The sequence below is a fragment of the Sander vitreus genome, chromosome 14 (assembly GCF_031162955.1).
Source record: "Sander vitreus isolate 19-12246 chromosome 14, sanVit1, whole genome shotgun sequence".
NCBI lineage: Eukaryota > Metazoa > Chordata > Actinopteri > Perciformes > Percidae > Sander > Sander vitreus.
Window position 1 is genome coordinate 3,240,341 of NC_135868.1, and position 21,216 is coordinate 3,261,556.

Genomic DNA, 21,216 nt, shown 5'->3' on the forward strand with positions numbered 1-21,216 from the left:
CATCAGCTGCCACCTCCACTGTTGTTGCCCCTTGTGCAAGTAACGTGGATGCACTTGCTGCCAATTTGGAAGCGTTTGCTGCGTTTTCTGCTGCTGCTTTTGCTGCTGGGCCAGCAGCCGCTGCTGCTGCTGAAGCTGCTGCCGCCGATGCTGCTGCCGACGCCGTCAACCCTGCCACTGCTGCTTGCTTTGCTTTAGCTGCTCCTTGTGACGTCGCTGCGGTCGTTCCGGGTACGTCTGCAGCTGGTGTTGTCCCTTGGGATCCCGTTTGCACTACTGCATTTGCGGCATTTGCTGCTGCCGTTGCAGCTCTTGCTCCCGCTTGTGCTGCTGATGCAACTGTTGCTGTGTTGTTTGCTGCTGCAGCTTCTGCTAGTGTTTCTGCTGTTATCGCCGTTGCTACGGTTATATCTGCCACTGTTTTTGCTATGTCTATTGCCGAACGTGCTGTCCCTGTCAATTTTGCTGCTTCTAGCGCTGTGATCGCTGATAATGCTGTCAATGCTCCTTCTGCTTCTGTCGACACTGATTTCGCAGCTTCTGCAACAGCTGTAATTGCTCCCGCCGTTTCCGAAGCTGCCTTCGCTGTTGCGTTTGCTGCTTTGCTTGCCGCCATTGCTACTTTTAATGCCGCCTTTGCTGTTTCTGATGGCGCAGATGGCGATTGTGCTTGTATTGCTGCTTGTGCTACTGCTTCTGCTGCTTGTGCTGCGTTTCTGGCTGCTTGTACTCCCAGTGCTACCGGGGCTTGTCCTGCTCCTACCAATGTGGCAGCTCTGGCTGCCTCTTGTGCAGCTTTTATTGCATCTTCTGCTTTGGATGCTGGTGCTCCAGCGGCTGCTGCTGTTGAGGCTGCTAATGCGGTTGCTGCTGCTGCTGTGGCTGTTGACAATGACACTGCTGCGATTTGTTTCTTTGTGGGTGGTGGTGCCAGAGTTGTTGCTGGCGGTGGTGCATCTGTGGGTGGACTGATGACTGCCCTCGGGAGTGCGGCTAATGCAGCGGTTGCTGTTGCTTCTGCGCCTTTTGCTGCTGCCTTTGCTGCTGCTGCCAATATTGCTGCAATGTCCTCTGTTGTTGCTGTTCCACTTGCTGTTGATGCTATCCGTGCTGTTGCTTCTGCTATTTCTGCCACCGTTAGTGCTGCTGAGATTGATATTGCTGCTGCCCCACTGGCGGATGATAATTCTGATTGTAATGTTTTAGCTGCATCTATTGATATGTTAGCCACTGTTTTTGAAGCTTCTGCAGCTTGGGCGATTGCTGTTGTACTACCCGATGCTGCAGATGTTGCTGCTTTTGCTGCTTCTTCAGCAGCCTTTGATGCTTTTAATGATAACATTGATAGTTGTGCAACTGCTTGTGCTTTCGACGCAGGGGCTGTTGTTGCTTCTTGTGCTGCTGCTGCCGCTGCTGATATGGCAGCCTCGGCAGCTAACGTTGCTGCCCTTGCGGCCAATGTCGGTGGTGCTTGTCCTGTTGCCACTAATGTAGCAGCTCTGGCTGCGTCTGTTGCAGCCGCAATTGCATTTGCTGCAGCTGGGGATGATGTTGCTCCAACAACTGTCGAAGCGGCTGCTGCTGCTGCCGCAGCTGTGGAAGCTGCTGCTGCTGCCGCAGAAGCTGCTGCCGCTGTCACTGTAGCTGCTGCTGTTGGAGTCAATGTTATAGAGATTGTTGTTGGCGGTGCTGTAACATTTGGCGATGCTGCCACAGCTGCCGCAGCTACTTGTTTAGCTATTTTAGCTGCTTCTGTTGCCTTTGCAACTGCTGTTCCTTGGGTTGTTGCATTTGTGGCACCTGCTGCTGCTTCTACGGCTGCAATTGATTGTTGGATTATTGCTGTTTGGTCGGCTGGTCCAGGGGTTTGGTTTTTAGCTGCTGTTAGTGCTGCTAGTAGTGCTGCTAGAGCTTTTGTTGCGTCTGCTGCTGCCTGTGTTGCAGCTGCTGTAGCTTCCGCTGCAGTCCCTGCTGTCACCGCAGATGCAGCCTTATCTGCTGCCTGTGCTGCTTCATCTGCTGCTGCTGATGCATTTGCTGACGCCTCTGCAATCTTTCGTGCTACTTCTGCCGTTGTTGTTGGTGATGCCTCAAGTGCTTTTGTCGCTGCAGTTAATGCTATTTTAGCTTCTTCTGTTGCTTGTTTTGCCAGAACTGCTGCCGCTATCGGTGATAGTGTTCCATTGATGACGAGTGAAGAAGCTACTGCTGCCTTCTGTGCGGCTTGAGCAGCAGCTTCTGCAGCAGCTGCTGCTGCTACAGCGGCGGGTCCAGAAGTTGTTGCTGCTGCTGTTGCTGCTGTTGCCGCTGCTGCTGCTGCTATCGATGCTGCTGTTGCTGCTGCTTTCGCACTTGCTGCTGCTGCTGCTGCTGGTGTTGCTACTAAATCGGACGCAGCCGCGGATGTTTCTTTAGCTATTTTAGCTGCTTCTGTTGCTTTTTCCAACTGCTGTTCCTTGGGTTGTTGCGTTTGCGGCAGCTGCTGCTGCTTCTACGGCTGCAATTGATTGTTGGATTATTGCTGTTTCGCTGCTTGATCCAGGGGTTTGGTTTTTAGCTGCTGTTAGTGCTGCTAGTAGTGCTGCTAGAGCTTTTGTTGCGTCTGCTGCTGCCTGTGTTGCAGCTGCTGTAGCTTCTGCTGCAGTCCCTGCTGTCACCGCAGATGCAGCCTTGTCTGCTGCCTGTGCTGCTTCATCTGCTGCTGCTGATGCATTCGCTGACGCCTCTGCAATCTTTCGTGCTACTTCTGCCGTTGTTGTTGGTGATGCCTCAAGTGCTTTTGTCGCTGCAGTTAATGCTATTTTAGCTTCTTCTGTTGCTTGTTTTGCCAGAACTGCTGCCGCTATCGGTGATAGTGTTCCATTGATGACGAGTGAAGAAGCTATTGCTGCCTTCTGTGCGGCTTGAGCAGCAGCTTCTGCAGCAGCTGCTGCTGCTACAGCGGCGGGTCCAGAAGTTGTTGCTGCTGCTGTTGCTGCTGTTGCCGCTGCTGCTGCTGCTATCGATGCTGCTGTTGCTGCTGCTTTCGCACTTGCTGCTGCTGCTGCTGCTGGTGTTGCTACTAAATCGGACGCAGCCGCGGATGTTTCTTTAGCTATTTTAGCTGCTTCTGTTGCTTTTCCAACTGCTGTTCCTTGGGTTGTTGCGTTTGCGGCAGTTGCTGCTGCTTCTACGGCTGCAATTGATTGTTGGATTATTGCTGTTTCGCTGCTTGATCCAGGGGTTTGGTTTTTTAGCTGCTGTTAGTGCTGCTAGTAGTGCTGCTAGAGCTTTTGTTGCGTCTGCTGCTGCCTGTGTTGCAGCTGCTGTAGCTTCCGCTGCAGTCCCTGCTGTCACCGCAGATGCAGCCTTGTCTGCTGCCTGTGCTGCTTCATCTGCTGCTGCTGATGCATTTGCTGACGCCTCTGCAATCTTTCGTGCTACTTCTGCCGTTGTTGTTGGTGATGCCTCAAGTGCTTTTGTCGCTGCAGTTAATGCTATTTTAGCTTCTTCTGTTGCTTGTTTTGCCAGAACTGCTGCCGCTATCGGTGATAGTGTTCCATTGATGACGAGTGAAGAAGCTATTGCTGCCTTCTGTGCGGCTTGAGCAGCAGCTTCTGCAGCAGCTGCTGCTGCTACAGCGGCGGGTCCAGAAGTTGTTGCTGCTGCTGTTGCTGCTGTTGCCGCTGCTGCTGCTGCTATCGATGCTGCTGTTGCTGCTGCTTTCGCACTTGCTGCTGCTGCTGCTGCTGGTGTTGCTACTAAATCGGACGCAGCCGCGGATGTTTCTTTAGCTATTTTAGCTGCTTCTGTTGCTTTTCCAACTGCTGTTCCTTGGGTTGTTGCGTTTGCGGCAGTTGCTGCTGCTTCTACGGCTGCAATTGATTGTTGGATTATTGCTGTTTCGCTGCTTGATCCAGGGGTTTGGTTTTTAGCTGCTGTTAGTGCTGCTAGTAGTGCTGCTAGAGCTTTTGTTGCGTCTGCTGCTGCCTGTGTTGCAGCTGCTGTAGCTTCCGCTGCAGTCCCTGCTGTCACCGCAGATGCAGCCTTGTCTGCTGCCTGTGCTGCTTCATCTGCTGCTGCTGATGCATTTGCTGACGCCTCTGCAATCTTTCGTGCTACTTCTGCCGTTGTTGTTGGTGATGCCTCAAGTGCTTTTGTCGCTGCAGTTAATGCTATTTTAGCTTCTTCTGTTGCTTGTTTTGCCAGAACTGCTGCCGCTATCGGTGATAGTGTTCCATTGATGACGAGTGAAGAAGCTATTGCTGCCTTCTGTGCGGCTTGAGCAGCAGCTTCTGCAGCAGCTGCTGCTGCTACAGCGGCGGGTCCAGAAGTTGTTGCTGCTGCTGTTGCTGCTGTTGCCGCTGCTGCTGCTGCTATCGATGCTGCTGTTGCTGCTGCTTTCGCACTTGCTGCTGCTGCTGCTGCTGGTGTTGCTACTAAATCGGACGCAGCCGCGGATGTTTCTTTAGCTATTTTAGCTGCTTCTGTTGCTTTTTCCAACTGCTGTTCCTTGGGTTGTTGCGTTTGCGGCAGTTGCTGCTGCTTCTACGGCTGCAATTGATTGTTGGATTATTGCTGTTTCGCTGCTTGATCCAGGGGTTTGGTTTTTAGCTGCTGTTAGTGCTGCTAGTAGTGCTGCTAGAGCTTTTGTTGCGTCTGCTGCTGCCTGTGTTGCAGCTGCTGTAGCTTCTGCTGCAGTCCCTGCTGTCACCGCAGATGCAGCCTTGTCTGCTGCCTGTGCTGCTTCATCTGCTGCTGCTGATGCATTCGCTGACGCCTCTGCAATCTTTCGTGCTACTTCTGCCGTTGTTGTTGGTGATGCCTCAAGTGCTTTTGTCGCTGCAGTTAATGCTATTTTAGCTTCTTCTGTTGCTTGTTTTGCCAGAACTGCTGCCGCTATCGGTGATAGTGTTCCATTGATGACGAGTGAAGAAGCTATTGCTGCCTTCTGTGCGGCTTGAGCAGCAGCTTCTGCAGCAGCTGCTGCTGCTACAGCGGCGGGTCCAGAAGTTGTTGCTGCTGCTGTTGCTGCTGTTGCCGCTGCTGCTGCTGCTATCGATGCTGCTGTTGCTGCTGCTTTCGCACTTGCTGTTGCTGCAGTTGCTGCAATTGCTGCTGGTGATGGTGTTGTTGTTGGGGCCATAGTGCTGTTTCCTGTAGGACATTTCTGTCTCAGGCTTCCTTCAGCAGGCTGGCTGTTGGATGCTGTTTTAAATTAAGAGTTTGGTTAGAATTCCGTCATACATTGTCACATTCAGTTGTGGTTTCCAGTTACTACATTACTTTTATCACTTACCAAGAAGTGTAAGGACGACGATAAACGTCGTGATGATCATTGTGAACAGTTTCTTTTCTCCTCCACTTTCCCTTCCAGAATTACAGATGAACCTCCTGAAAGAAAATGAAAAATAGTACAAAAGAGATTTTTAATCTCTACATGCATTGGGACAATGGGACATTGAATGGGGGGTTGGGTCTACTCAAGTTTCCCGACCCAAACTGCAAGAGTATTCCCAAATGTCCTTCCCCAACTGAGAGTACCAGGGGGATGGCTGGGATGTATGTATGGGCCTCAGAGTGCACCTTTCCAGGGTAACTCCATGTGCACACTCTTTGGAGAACCAGGGGCACTTGTTAAGTGTTTGTGTAATCTGGGACAGGACACTATTTACCATTTGAGTCACAGATCAGTAGGCTACGCATAATTGGAAATCTGGGTTGATGACCTTTTGAAATGAAGCTAGACTTGAAGAACCTTTTCAGTAACAAAAGTTGATGTTCTGTATAATGTGTGACTCAATTTTGGTGGTCCCGGGTCCATGCCAAGGACCCCAAAATGGGAACAAAATTTGAAGAGAATTTTGCCCTATGGGTTCATGACACTTGGGAAGACCAAATGGCCCATTCAAAAGCTTGCCAAATGTCGGGGTCTAGCCTTTCCACGTATTGGGAAATTTGGCAGGCTTTTGAATGGGGAAGCTTGGGTCTTCCCAAGTGTCCTTCCCCCACTAGGAATACGTGGGGAAAATAATTGTATTTGGGATTCTCTTTAGGGTTCCTTTTTTGGTCCAAAAAACAGATGTTTGGTATTCTTAAATTCTTAAACTAAGATAATCCACCATAAAAAAGATAGTAAAACTCACAACATGCTAATAGAAATGGCAGAAAACAAATAATCCTGGATTTTCTTTACCGTACTAATAATTGAGTTACAAAACTAAAGCAAAACATTTGTTCTCCAAATTAAAGTGAAGTTTGAAAAAGAAATCCAAATTTGTGTACTTTTAAAGCTTACCAATTGTAATACAAATAATTCTATTAATTTCAATTCAGTCACATGGATAACGGAGCCATTGGAACCCTTTGCAAATGATTCACAAATGATGGAGAGAGAGAGAGGTTTCAGAAGCCAAAGTGATTTTAAATTCTCTTACTTGGCTGTTGTAGTGAAGTCAAGTAAAGTGAACTGATTCTGTTTCCTTGGCGTATCTTGCTGTGTCTCTCCTCTCCTTGAGTTTGTGTGTCTTTTGCTCCCTGTCTTCTGCTCTATTTATATGGTAGGACTCACCTTACATAATAAAAAAGGATCGTAATTATATAAACCAACCCAGATTAAGGATGGTGCCAGCTCCATTTCTGTCAAACTAATTATTGGATGCAAAGTTTTGTGCAGTTTGCGTCAGTGGTTAATAGAGATGTGCGACTTGTCGAGTGACATTACATGCAAATTTGACAGTGCAATGTATTGTTTATTTTATGGTTAGCAACAATCGTATTTGCAGGAGAACATAATCAGGACGCCTGTGACCTGTTCATGTAGACTTCACCATAGTTGTACTATTCATGGAGCGTTTATCCTGAAGGTATGAATAGGTTTTTAGTCCTATTTGCGTCCGTTTGTTTGTGTGTGTCATTGTGAGGTTTTAGTAGTTTCAAAAATGCTGCTACTACATACAATAAGCCTTAACGCCATATGTGTCATGGCCAGATCATTTCTTTGAATTAAAAAAATATATATATTTGATGCCTTGTGTGTATCATTTTAGTCCCATTTTCATAACATGTTCATTGTTACTTTTTAAAAGTTTTTTCAGTACAGAAAAATACTTTGCACATCTATAATGTGAGACAGGTGGTGCGTCGGAGGGAGATAAGTAGGTCAGAAGTTGCAAAGAATCTCCCGCACACTGTCTGACTTGCAAAAAATAAGATCAATAGTAGGCAACATTTCAGTACTAGACCATCATCTGGCAAAATTAATGAAGGGAGTTTCTTGGCAACTTTTGTAAATGTTTTTTCAAAAAAATAAAATGTCTTTTTATAGCTTAGTTTTCTAAGCACTAAAATGTATGTATAAGGGCTTCAGGCTTTTATTGTATTGTAGGCCCAGTTTAACATGCAACTTAATTTTATAAAATATGTAGTAGGGGCCCCACACTCCGTCCCTCTCTCAGATAAGGGGTCCTTGGCTTAAAAAAACATTGAAGACCCCTGGTATAGACAATCAAAATGATCTAAGAAGACTGGAAGAGGGGTATAAAAAAAGTTCTAAACTTGTTTAAACCCTGTCCCCAAGAAGAAATTACATTTATTCTGCAACAGCAATCACATTTTGTAGGAAAGTGTAAATGTGGGGCTTGCCCATGAATATATTCCAGTCACTAATTTTGTTACAATGTTCATAGTTTCCATCATTTGGTATTCAAAGTAATTGGGCTTTCACTTTTTATGATGTTATAGGTCTATTTTAACTTGTACTATTTTATGTCTTAGATATTCTCTTTTAGTTTTTTTTTTTGCATTCTGGTTATTTCCTTAGTTTACGTATTTAATTAGTATTGTTGGAGATCCGAGATTCGCATTGACAGCGACTGCCTTTGTGATTGTTGTGCATTTTATAAGAAATTACTTGAAAACTTTTGTTGGGAAGGATGGAAGAAATGTAGATCAAAAGATGAGAGCTGTATTAACACCTCCCTCATGAGTGATGTAGCCTATTTCATCCTTTCAGTTCGGCTTGTTACTGCTTTGCATGGTTGAACGGTGCAAGAAGATGGCTTGGGTCTGTTTTGCTTGGCTTGATGCTTGCAAGGCTTCCTGTACTGAATGGGGATACTGTTGATGTGTAACTGTGCAAATGTCTTGCTGCTTCCTGTAGCACTGCATGGCTTATTGAGAAAGCTTATATGTTGCTCTAGCTGTCTGTATAGTGTAACCTGTACTAATGTCTTGCCGTTTCCTGTTGCTCTGCTCTCAAAACATCTTGCCAAAGGACTACAGTTGGAAATTAGCCAGCTGGCTAACACTGGCACATTTACAGAAATGTTAATTAATGTGTGTTGTCCTTTATAAAATAAAGAATAAGAATAAGAACTCATTTATGCAAATTCTGTACACTATGAAAATGTTTTGCTGCGTTGCATGGAATGTAGCATGTCACAGATGATACAACCAATTAACAATTCATATTCACACACTTTTCGTCCTCATGGGTCAACACTTTCTGACGTTTTTGTCTCTTTTTTCAACACTTTTTTCAATGTTTTTGGCGCATTTTTTGATGTTTAACGCTTCCTTTTAGTACCATGTATAAACACCACTAACACCAACTTGAAATTCATGGTCAATAAAACTCATTTATCAGAAATTATACCTAATTCTTGAGTGAAAAAAACAGAAATGAATTATTTAGAGTAATATTAAAGGAAGGATAATCACAGAATGTTTCAAAACATTTACATTTTTTATTCAAATGCAAAAGAATTTAATAATACTACCAAAATTCAATAAAAGTAGAGATCTCTGTCCAAGGACACTGTTTGTCTCTGTACTTGTTCAGTACATTAAGTACACACTGCAGCCACTCCTTTGACAAACGTAGACCTGACAGATATTTACTAATTGATCATAATTGCATATCATCTATTGCACCACACCTACATTGCTTTCTGTATAGCGATGCCCAATACTGTGCCAGAGCAATGTATAAAGAGATAATTTGGCCCCAAAGTGGAAATATTTCTTAAATCTCTTGTGAAAACATACTTACACTCAATTGTTTAGGTGCTTGAAATAACTTTACAAAAGTCTTGGTTTCAGAAAAAATAGTAAATAAATGAAAATTAAAATCTATGAAACTTTATGAAATGAAACTTCCCTTGGACTCGCCGGTGGGACTTTTGTCCTCAGAGGGTTAAACTTAAAGTTGTACACACGGCAACAATAAAAAATAAATTGCAACATTTTGAAAATGTTTAAGTCCATGTTTAGTGAACTTCTTGGTATTTTGAGAAGGGCACACTAACGTTTTAATCTTGTACGTTTTTTAATATTGCCTCATTCTCACTCCCATTGCGTAAAATACAGATGCTTGGTCAGGTGCCTTTGGCGTTGTTATTGACGCTAAAAGTCTCCTTTAGCGTCATAACTAAACGCGCTGGTTCGGGACTATTGGCGTCACTTTTGGCGCAGTTAGGTTAAGGAAAAGATCATGGGTGGACTTATAAAAGGTATGTTTCCATGACACGCGGGACAAGAACGGGACATTTGGGTTTAGGAAAAGAACGGGAAAAGAACAGGACAGTTGGGTTTTGGAAAAGAAGAATGGGACAGTTGGGTTTAGGTAAAGGGTTAGGGGGGTTAGGGTTAGGGATTATGGTTAGTTGGGAATGTAAAGAAGAACAGGACAGTTGGGTTTAGGTAAAGAGTTGGGGGGGTAGGGTTAGGGGTTATGGTTAATTGGGTTTAGGAAAAGAAGAACGGCACAGTTGGGTTTAGGTAAAGGGTTAGGGGGGTTAGTATTAGGGGTTATGTTTAGTTGGGTTTAGGAAAAGAAGAACGGCACAGTTGGGTTTAGGTAAAGGGTTAGGGGGGTTAGTATTAGGGGTTATGTTTAGTTGGGTTTAGGTAAAGAAGAACGAGACAGTTGGGTTTAGGTAACGGGTTAAGAGTGTTCGGGTTAGGGGTTTAGGGAATTTTGGCCTTTAATACTACTCGCTAGAGACACTGCCCAAGCGTCCGTATTTTATGAGTTCAGAGTGAGAAAGGGTTGTCCATACATTTCCATGACACGCGGGACAAGAATGGGACATTTGGGTTTGGGATAAGAAGAACGGGAAAAGAACAGGACAATTGGGTTCAGGAAAAGAAGAATGGGACAGTTGGATTTAAATAAAGGGTTATGGGGGTTGGGGTTAGGGGTTATTGGTTATGGTTAGTTGGGTTTAGGAAAAGAAGAACGGCACAGTTGGGTTTAGGTAAAGGGTTAGTGGGCTTAGGGTTAGGGGTTTAGGGTTAGGGGTTATGGTTAGTTGGGAATGTATAGAAGAACAGGACAGTTGGGTTTAGGTAAAGAGTTAGGGGGGGTAGGGTTAGGGGTTATGGTTAATTGGGTTTAGGAAAAGAAGAACGGCACAGTTGGGTTTAGGTAAAGGGTTAGGGGGGTTAGTATTAGGGGTTATGTTTAGTTGGTTTTAGGTAAAGAAGAACGAGACAGTTGGGTTTAGGTAAAGGGTTAAGAGGTTAGGGTTAGGGGTTTAGGGAATTTTGGTCTTTAATACTACTCGCTAGAGACACTGCCCAAGCGTCCGTATTTTATGAGTTCGGAGTGAGAAAGGGTTGTCCGTACATTTCCATGACACGCGGGACAAGAATGGGACATTTGGGTTTAGGACAAGAAGAACCGGGAAAAGAACAGGACAATTGGGTTCAGGAAAAGAAGAATGGGACAGTTGGATTTAAATAAAGGGTTATGGGGGTTGGGGTTAGGGGTTTAGGGTTAGGGGTTATGGTTAGTTGGGAATGTATAGAAGAACAGGACAGTTGGGTTTAGGTAAAGAGTTAGGGGGGGTAGGGTTAGGGGTTATGGTTAATTGGGTTTAGGAAAAGAAGAACGGCACAGTTGGGTTTAGGTAAAGGGTTAGGGGGGTTAGTATTAGGGGTTATGTTTAGTTGGTTTTAGGTAAAGAAGAACGAGACAGTTGGGTTTAGGTAAAGGGTTAAGAGGTTAGGGTTAGGGGTTTAGGGAATTTTGGTCTTTAATACTACTCGCTAGAGACACTGCCCAAGCGTCCGTATTTTATGAGTTCGGAGTGAGAAAGGGTTGTCCGTACATTTCCATGACACGCGGGACAAGAATGGGACATTTGGGTTTAGGACAAGAAGAACCGGAAAAGAACAGGACAATTGGGTTTAGGAAAAGAAGAATGGGACAGTTGGATTTAAATAAAGGGTTATGGGGGTTGGGGTTAGGGGTTATTGGTTATGGTTAGTTGGGTTTAGGAAAAGAAGAACGGCACAGTTGGGTTTAGGTAAAGGGTTAGGAGGGTTAGGGTTAGGGGTTTAGGGTTAGGGGTTATGGTTAGTTGGGTTTAGGAAAAGAAGAACGGGACAGCTGGGTTTAGTTAAAGGGTAAGGGGGGGTTAGTGTTAGGGGTTATGGTTAGTTGGGTTTAGGTAAAGAAGAACAGAGCAGTTGGGTTTAGGTAAAGGGTTAGGGGGGTTAGAGTTAGGGGGTTAGAGTTCAGAGTTATGGTGAGTTGGGTTTAGGAAAAGAAGAACGGTACAGTTGGGTTTAGGAAACGTAACATGTGGGACACAGACCCTGGTCTCCAGGGTGAAAGTCCTGTGTTTGACCCATTCACCACCACAACCATTCTCCCTATGCAGAATTTTGGCCTTTAATACTACTCGCTAGAGACACTGTCCAAGCGTACGTATTTTATGAGTTTGGAGTGAGAACGAGTTATCCGGGACACGAACTCCACCCCCCCAGCTTGAAAGCCCTTGTTTTATGGGTTAGGGTTAGTGTTTTTGTATTGTTTGTTTTGTATTTTTTATTGGCTCAGTATATAGACACATACACGGAGTAAAATAATTTGTTATTGCACAGAAATTGTTTTTAATATGTAGTGCTCGTAAAAAAAGTCTTACAGTTTTTTTATTGTTCTTATTGAGAATAAATGTCATTATTGGCTTTTCTACGAGTTCAAATCTGCTTTTCACATGTAATTCCACACCATTTAGTCTCTGACTCATTTTTGTGACGCAGTATTAAGAGCAAGAAAGTCTGCGTATTAGGGAGGGTCAAACAAACAGGACTTGACCCAGGAGGCCGCTGTTTGTGTCCCGTGTGAAACCAAAAGTCAATATTTTTTCATTGACTACTTAACGTACGCACAGAACCTAATTTATGTAACGAAACATACTTATTTTAACCCAAACCCGGATCTCTTCCTAAACCTAACCAAGTAGTTTTGCTTGAATTCACAAAAACACCGACAACATTGGGAATGAGAACAGTCCGTTACGTCCGAGAACAGCTTAAAATGCGTCAACACGGCATGTGAAATGTCCTTAAAAGTGACCTGCTATTTATACGCCTTCCCATAAGATCACATTGCTAATATCCTGTGTCCTGAGAAGAACAATTTGCTCAAAATCAAATTAGTGTTATTTTTAGATTGTTTGTTGTCTGATATTCGTGTGGCAGTTAACACCCACATCATGAGTAACGCCACATAATTCGACATAAAGGCTAAAAAGTACGTGTTTAAATTGCAACATTTTGAAAATGTTTAAGTCCATGTTTAGTGAACTTCTTGGTATTTTGAGAAGGGCACACTAACGTTTTTAATCTTGTAAGTTTTTTAATATTGCCTCATTCTCACTCCCATTGCGTAAAATACAGATGCTTGGTCAGGTGCCTTTGGCGTTGTTATTGACGCTAAAAGTCTCCTTTAGCGTCATAACTAAACGCGCTGGTTCGGGGACTATTGGCGCCACTTTTGGCGCAGTTAGGTTAAGGAAAAGATCATGGGTGGACTTATAAAAGGTATGTTTCCATGACACGCGGGACAAGAACGGGACATTTGGGTTTAGGAAAAGAACGGGGAAAAGAACAGGACAGTTGGGTTTTGGAAAAGAAGAATGGGATAGTTGGGTTTAGGTAAAGGGTTAGGGGGGTTAGGGTTAGGGATTATGGTTAGTTGGGAATGTATAGAAGAACAGGACAGTTGGGTTTAGGTAAAGAGTTAGGGGGGGTAGGGTTAGGGGTTATGGTTAATTGGGTTTAGGAAAAGAAGAACGGCACAGTTGGGTTTAGGTAAAGGGTTAGGGGGGTTAGTATTAGGGGTTATGGTTAATTGGGTTTAGGAAAAAGAAGAACGGCACAGTTGGGTTTAGGTAAAGGGTTAGGGGGTTAGTATTAGGGGTTATGTTCAGTTGGGTTTAGGTAAAGAAGAAAGCGAGACAGATGGGTTTAGGTAACGGGTTAAGAGTGTTCGGGTTAGGGGTTTAGGGAATTTTGGCCTTAGGAAAAGAAGAACGGCACAGTTGGGTTTAGGTAAAGGGTTAGGGGGGTTAGTATTAGGGGTTATGTTTAGTTGGTTTTAGGTAAAGAAGAACGAGACAGTTGGGTTTAGGTAAAGGGTTAAGAGGTTAGGGTTAGGGGTTTAGGGAATTTTGGTCTTTAATACTACTCGCTAGAGACACTGCCCAAGCGTCCGTATTTTATGAGTTCGGAGTGAGAAAGGGTTGGCCGTACATTTCCATAACACGCGGGACAAGAATGGGACATTTGGGTTTAGGACAAGAAGAACCGGAAAAGAACAGGACAATTGGGTTTAGGAAAAGAAGAATGGGACAGTTGGGTTTAGGTAAAGGGTTATGGGGGTTAGGGTTAGGGGTTATTGGTTATGGTTAGTTGGGTTTAGGAAAAGAAGAACGGCACAGTTGGGTTTAGGTAGTTAGGTAGGGTTATGCATGTAGTTGGGTTTAGGAAAAGAAGAACGGGACAGCTGGGTTGAGTTAAAGGGTTAGGGGGTTGGGGGTTAGTGTTAGGGGTTATGGTTAGTTGGGTTTAGGAAAAGAAGAACGGGACAGCTGGGTTTTAGTTAAAGGGTAAGGGGGGTTAGTGTTACGGGTTATGGTTAGTTGGGTTTAGGTAAAGAAGAACAGGGCAGTTGGGTTTAGGTAAAGGGTTAGGGGGGTTAGAGTTAGGGGGTTAGAGTTCAGAGTTATGGTGAGTTGGGTTTAGGAAAAGAAGAACGGTACAGTTGGGTTTAGGAAACGTAACATGTGGGACACAGACCCTGGTCTCCAGGGTGAAAGTCCTGTGTTTGACCCATTCACCACCACAACCATTCTCCCTATGCAGAATTTTGGCCTTTAATACTACTCGCTAGAGACACTGTCCAAGCGTACGTATTTTAGGAGTTTGGAGTGAGAACGAGTTATCCGGGACACGAACTCCACCCCCCCAGCTTGAAAGCCCTTGTTTTATGGGTTAGGGTTAGTGTTTTTGTATTGTTTGTTTTGTATTTTTTTATTGGCTCAGTATATAGACACATACACGGAGTAAAATAATTTGTTATTGCACAGAAATTGTTTTTAATATGTAGTGCTCGTAAAAAAAGTCTTACAGTTTTTTTATTGTTCTTATTGAGAATAAATGTCATTATTGGCTTTTCTACGAGTTCAAATCTGCTTTTCACATGTAATTCCACACCATTTAGTCTCTGACTCATTTTTGTGACGCAGTATTAAGAGCAAGAAAGTCTGCGTATTAGGGAGGGTCAAACAAACAGGACTTGACCCAGGAGGCCGCTGTTTGTGTCCCGTGTGAAACCAAAAGTCAATATTTTTTCATTGACTACTTAACGTACGCACAGAACCTAATTTATGTAACGAAACATACTTATTTTAACCCAAACCCGGATCTCTTCCTAAACCTAACCAAGTAGTTTTGCTTGAATTCACAAAAACACCGACAACATTGGGAATGAGAACAGTCCGTTACGTCCGAGAACAGCTTAAAATGCGTCAACACGGCATGTGAAATGTCCTTAAAAGTGACCTGCTATTTATACGCCTTCCCATAAGATCACATTGCTAATATCCTGTGTCCTGAGAAGAACAATTTGCTCAAAATCAAATTAGTGTTATTTTTAGATTGTTTGTTGTCTGATATTCGTGTGGCAGTTAACACCCACATCATGAGTAACGCCACATAATTCGACATAAAGGCTAAAAAGTACGTGTAGGAGGGTGTAGCCTGTCAAATCTTTGTGTTGGTCTTTTGTATAAATGCAATGGAACATTCATACCAAGAAACCAACACAAATATTTGATTTGTTTGCAGCGCAGTGTGCTCCCACGCAGGCATTAATTTCTACCTGTGATGATCATACAGGTTCCTATAATTACAGTGGACACCCGAGGTGTGTCGGTATGTTGTAAAATAATTTGTGCATTTGCAGGTTTGATTGTGTCTCAGTCTTGTGCAGTGGGGGAGGAATTACTGTTGTTCATCATTGACCCATCTGAAGTCAGAAGGGTTAAAGACATGGTCGGACTAACGTAAAGATTACTTTGAGTTAAGGTTTGTTGTTGCACTTTATTAAATATGATGCTATTGTAGGGCCATAGTGGCTGTCAGTTAGTTTTCTACACTGCACTGTAATGGTACGTGTCCATATATGCGTTGTTTACCCGAAGGGATCGCTCCGCTTCCCAGCATTGCACGCTAGTGGGCTTGTCACAAGTTTCTTTTCACTGACCACTGACAAGCAAAGAAAACAGGCTACACCCTCCTACAACCACGATGGCTGCAGCTGATTGGACGAACGCTTCACAAATGAATGGGAAGTGTGGAAATGACCCTTTTTTTTTCAGAGGATGTCAGGTCCCTTCTCAAAACAACAAATCCACTTTCATTGGATAGCCTTTCCTGATTTGATTTTAGCCTGAACCTCCTTTGAACTGTCTTTTATTTCTTTTTTAAATGTTTTTTACTATTACACTGTACACAAAAACTGTACAAAAAGTAATACCCTTTTCTCATAAAAAAAGTGAGGTAAGTCATACTATCCAGTTATTTATTCTGTATTACCATAGTCATAGTCTGTTCATAGCCTGTACATAGCTGTAGTAATAGACACTCATATAGACACATATCTATAAACTTATATATCATTCATACCTTGCACTCTGTATATACTGTAGCATATGTTATTTAATGTTATTTAATCAATGTTAAAGTACTTCTGGTTGCTCTGTACTTTTGCAACTGTACTAGTCTAAACTATCCTAATGTTTTGTCCTTCACTTGCATTGGATTTTTTTATTGTTCTACCTATACCTGCCCAGGGACGATACGGGTGGAAACTTAGCAATTGTGCAACAACCTGGTGCAATGCAGCTCTCCTTGTTCACATACAAGGTTAATGTTTAATTGTGCATTGTCCCAGGGGCGATTCCAGGGGATTTGATCAGAATACAGCATAGAAAATCTGCTTAGAAATATAGGAAATATTACATAGGATGGAACAGCACAATGTAATTTTGCGCATCACATTCATTCACTTGTTTCTATTTTCACGAATTGTATATCCAAATACAATACACATTTTCTATGGGCTCTTAAGGCAAACATTTGGATAATCATTATGGAGACATTAATTGGTCATGTGACAAGGGCTGGGAAGGTTTTTTTTCACAGAACCATATAAAAATGAAGTGCAATACACTTACAATAAACTTGCCTCAAACTTAAACATAGAAAACCTTGCTGTACACAGTTTTCAGATAATAGGAAACTGAACAGAAATAAAGTCCAATACGCAATTCTTCGGCAATATCTTCGGATATGACACATGCCTTTGTTGTGGGAGACCTGGGTTCGATTCCCAATGTGATACATCAACCGATGTCATATCATAACCCATAGTTGCTCCAGAGTCATGTGACCTCTGACATATATAGCAATAGCAGTAAGTCGCTTTGGATAAAAGCGTCAGCTAAATGACATATAATGTAAAGCAATATGTTTCTACTTCTAAACTGGCCTCAAAATGTGTGTCTGCGGGCCGATTGGAATGACCCCAAACCGTGATTTCTTTTGTCCACTGGAGCTCCTGAAAGTGTCGTCTACATATGGCCAATTGACTACAATAGAAAAAAAAGGCACAGCGAACAACACAAAGTGCAGTCGTCATAGGGCAATGAACATGCAGGGTGTGTTGCGTCACAAGGTTTACCTTTAGAAGGAATGCAGGTGCAAGTTTAGGCATGTTCCTCAATCCACACTCAGTAGTACTGCATTGTTATGCCACTAATTTGCGCTGGCTATCACTGTCGCTGGCTTTAAATGCTTTAACCTTTGTATTAAAGGGTTCACGCAATAGAAATGAAACATAACATTTAGAAGGAAAAATGAACCCGTCAGCTACCGTCTGCGTCAGCATCGAGGCTGGACGGACCCCCGAGGGCCCCAAGAACCCCCCCAGACTTTTACTGAATGTCAACTGTTTGTATGTATGATAATACTATCACTGTAAACCTTTGATGTAAATGTACAGCTAAAATCTCACAGCATCTTACTGTTTTAATGTTACACAGGATCATACTGTAAATGACAGAGCATTCTGGGAGAAAATAATGATATTACAGCACTATCTGCCAATGTCGCAGATTACAGGTATTTACTGTTAATACCAATGCATCTTGGGAAAATAAATTGTTCAAAAGGGTTGTACTCAGTGCCTTCATTAATTCATAGGTGTGTTTTGGGCGTAACATGCAATAAACCAGTCAGTGTCATCTCCCATTCCCTTTAAAAGCCAGGCGCGTTTATACCTTGGCGCATTGCTGTTATGATGGCGGATTTTACTCACAGGCTGTTAAAATAACAGTGAAATGCTGCGTTATTGACTTTAGACCAGGTTTTTGTTGGTCAGTGGCGCGATCACTTTCCGCTGCCTCAAGATAGCAATACGCCAAGAATGCACCTGAACACACCTCCCTGTAAGACCAGCACGCCCATGGGCGCACAGATGGGCGCAGGTGCATTTTCTATTTAAACGACGTGGGCGCTGGACATTCTTAAAATAGCAAAGACACTTGCGTCTGGCGCTGCCCATGTGAGAAAAGTCCACTTGCGCCTCATTAATGTAGATTCAACTCTCATAACAAGAGAAAAGAAAATGTGAGCTCGAGGTGTGGAAACTTTCTCTTAGATCAGATCATATAAAAAAAACTAAATGCCTTCTGTGACCACACGTGCCTACATAAAATAAATTTCATTCATTTACATGATCTCACATTTAATGATGTATAATCTATCACAGGTGGTTTGTCAAAGGTATGAAATGACTCAATGTAGTGATTGTTTCTTTGCGTGATTACCTTGATGTCTCTCTCTCTCTCTCTCTCTCTCTCTCTCTCTCTCTCTCTCTCTCTCTCTCTCTCTCTCTCTCTCTCTCTCTCTCTCTCTGTCTCTCTCTCTCTCTCCTACAGCGCCACCTGGTGACAACTTGTACAATAAGTGACCACAGGTATAATCATTGTACTCCCAATGATTATGTGATAGTTCAAATTAATTGTAATTTCAATAGGTGTGGAGAGTAAGTCAAACGTTTTGACCTGTAATGTCTTGCAAGATGTCTGATATTTTATAATCCATACCTTTTAAAGGCTGTATTCGCAAAATAATGTTTTGTCTCAGACTGAGCCAGAAATCTCGACTTGAAGAAGAAGAAGAATAAAACACTTTGCTGACAGATGTTTTCATAATTAATGCATGAAAAGGTTAACTGCTCTGTAAAGCGCTTTGAATTTCCTTTTTGCTGAAATGTGCTCTACAAATAAAGCTGCCTTGCCTTGTCTTACTATTTAGCAATGAGTTTTTGAGTTTGTGTATATCTGTCACAAATAAGGAAATACACGGAAAGGGGGAAGAGTTATGATTAATAAAGTCATAAAAAAAAACATGTCCAGGCACTGAAAATAGTGATCAAAGGCCTTTACAGGGCCTAAACAGGGCAAGACATTAAAATACACCAACGCATATCGGCTTGAGCCTTCCTCAGGGCGTAGTGAGACAAAGTGATTATCATTTGCAGGTGTGCCCACGTGAGAGCATGACTTGTTTTACCTGGCCTCTAGGGGCATACCATTACAAACAAAACACATCGAAACTGGTGACCTCAATCAGTCCTGACAGGAGTTGGCGGTAAAACAAAGCTTTTTCAAGCTGTGGGGCGGAGTTCGTTTCAAAGCAATCTTTAAAGCTAAAACTAAAGACTTTCACCCAGGAAATGTGTGTTCCTTGGGAGTGTTTTAATCCAAATCCTGTTTTTTCTTAACTAAACTAGTCGCTTTGGTGACTGAACTTAACTGTTGTCGCTGCATGACACTCACTTGTTGTCACCTAAACTCAACCGTACTGTCTGACTGGCATCTTGCGGTAACCCTGTACCCGGCTCAAAGCCCCCAACTCTTGGGCAACTTAACTATCAACTGCAGCTGATACGACGGAGCTCTGTGGCAGCTAAATTCAGCTAGCAACTGCCGCTCGGAGTCACGGAGCCTTGTAGCTGGCCTCTGTAGCCGGCATCACGTGACCAGCCAACAGTTGCCTAGTTTCGTAGAATACGGGCATGGATTGACCATCGGGAGCACCAGGAGATTTCCCGCTGGGCCGGTCTTTTTGTGTGGGCTGCATGTGCTGCATGCCGGTCAAAAGCTCGGCCCACAGAGGAGAGAGATCATATGATTGGCCCACTTGTGTGTATCTCATCAATGTCAATGTGTTTAGCTGTAGCTTTTCGCCTTAAATTGCTTTAAAGATTGCATTGAAAGTCTTTATGAAAACTATAAAAAAAACGTAATACTACATGAGCTTTTGGATTTAAACCCAAGAGGAATTTAGAAAACTAAGAATTACATGTAGTAGACAGGATGGATGTAATCTGGGCATTTGAAATGAATGACGAAACAATAGTGTAAATGAGTCTGCTACTCCAATACTTTTCAAATGCGCTAACGTTTTTTTTAACGACTCTTTGAGTTAACATGTACTAAACACATGCCGTCACGCCTTGATGCTCATGACAAGAAGTAGCCTACGTGCTAACGCTGCTGCAGTGAGGGCTCAACCAAATCCTTCTTGTTGGTTATTGGCTGGAACTCTGTTTATGTTTGGTGGTGCAGGTTGGCGCAGTTTGTTTTTGTTGGCGTTTGTGGAGCCTGGGCTGTCTACAGAGACCGTGTTTTTTTTTTACAGTGCGTCCAGGGGACAGGCAGCTCGCGGATAGTGAGGAGATGTTTGCTGTATGTGATAAAAAAAATGTTATAGCCTAAAAAACGCGTGACATCGCTTAGAGCACCTTTAACGCCCACCGATCCACCCCGACCTCCAACACGGCCAGCTGCGTTCGTATACAGCAGCAGTCAATGTGGTGCATTCTGCAAGAAAAACGTATAAATCATACGAATAACAGTGCTTAACTTTTCGTAGCTTTTTGAACGAATGGTTCATGACAACAGGCTGTAATATTTCTTCCAACCATCTGCATAGCTGAAAAATTTGTTACTGGAGCCCCTAAACAACGCTTACTGAGGTTTGGTTTTGGAGTTTGCCGTCCTGATTGTAAAAGCAGATCTACATCAACACTTAAGGTCCACCTCTTCCCCTTACTATTTTAAGATAAAGATCTACTATCACTGAACAAGGAAGCGTTCCAAGAGTTCAGACCAGCAAAGGCTGCAGGCTAGTAATCATACATTATTTCCTGCATCCGCACTGAATGTGGATGATAACTGGCCCAACCAGGAAATAATAATAATCAAATACTCATCTTTTAGCAATTTATTCTAATTAAATATAATCATCATTTCCATGTAATTTATTGGATATCTTTTTTAACCTTTAGGCTACCACCAGTTTTTGGTCAATTGTTGGCTAATCATATTTCCCAGCATGCATTGTATTTAGGTCGAACCCTTCTTTCCTTTAGTTTAAATAAAGTTTCATGATGGAGACTTCATTGTCCATATATATATATATATATATATATATATATATATACTTTATATAGCATGTTACATGACTCACATTCTCTTCATGGTTAAAATTAAAAACACACAATGACTATTAATATCCGCTCATATTTGTCACTGTTAATGAGGGTTTTTTCACGTAACGTGACGCACTGACCTGAATAGTAAATGACACAGTATATTTATTATATTACATATATTACAGTAATATTCTATTGGACATTCTGTACCGACATACATCAACAACTTACATTCACCTCTTCCTCTTACTATTTTTAACACAAGATCTACTCAGCGATTAAAACGACTTGACAGTAAACAGATATAATCTTTTCAATGAACAAGGAAGCATTCCGAGAGTTCAGACCTGCAGAGTCTGCCCTGTTATCTACATGTA

The 21,216-nt window shown here is 42.9% G+C and overlaps 1 pseudogene; it reads right to left on the reverse strand.

The window, feature by feature from the left end:
• Positions 1-2,584: 2,584 nt before the first annotated feature.
• On the reverse strand, positions 2,585-19,491 carry LOC144529251 (uncharacterized; annotated as a pseudogene).
• Positions 19,492-21,216: the final 1,725 nt, after the last annotated feature.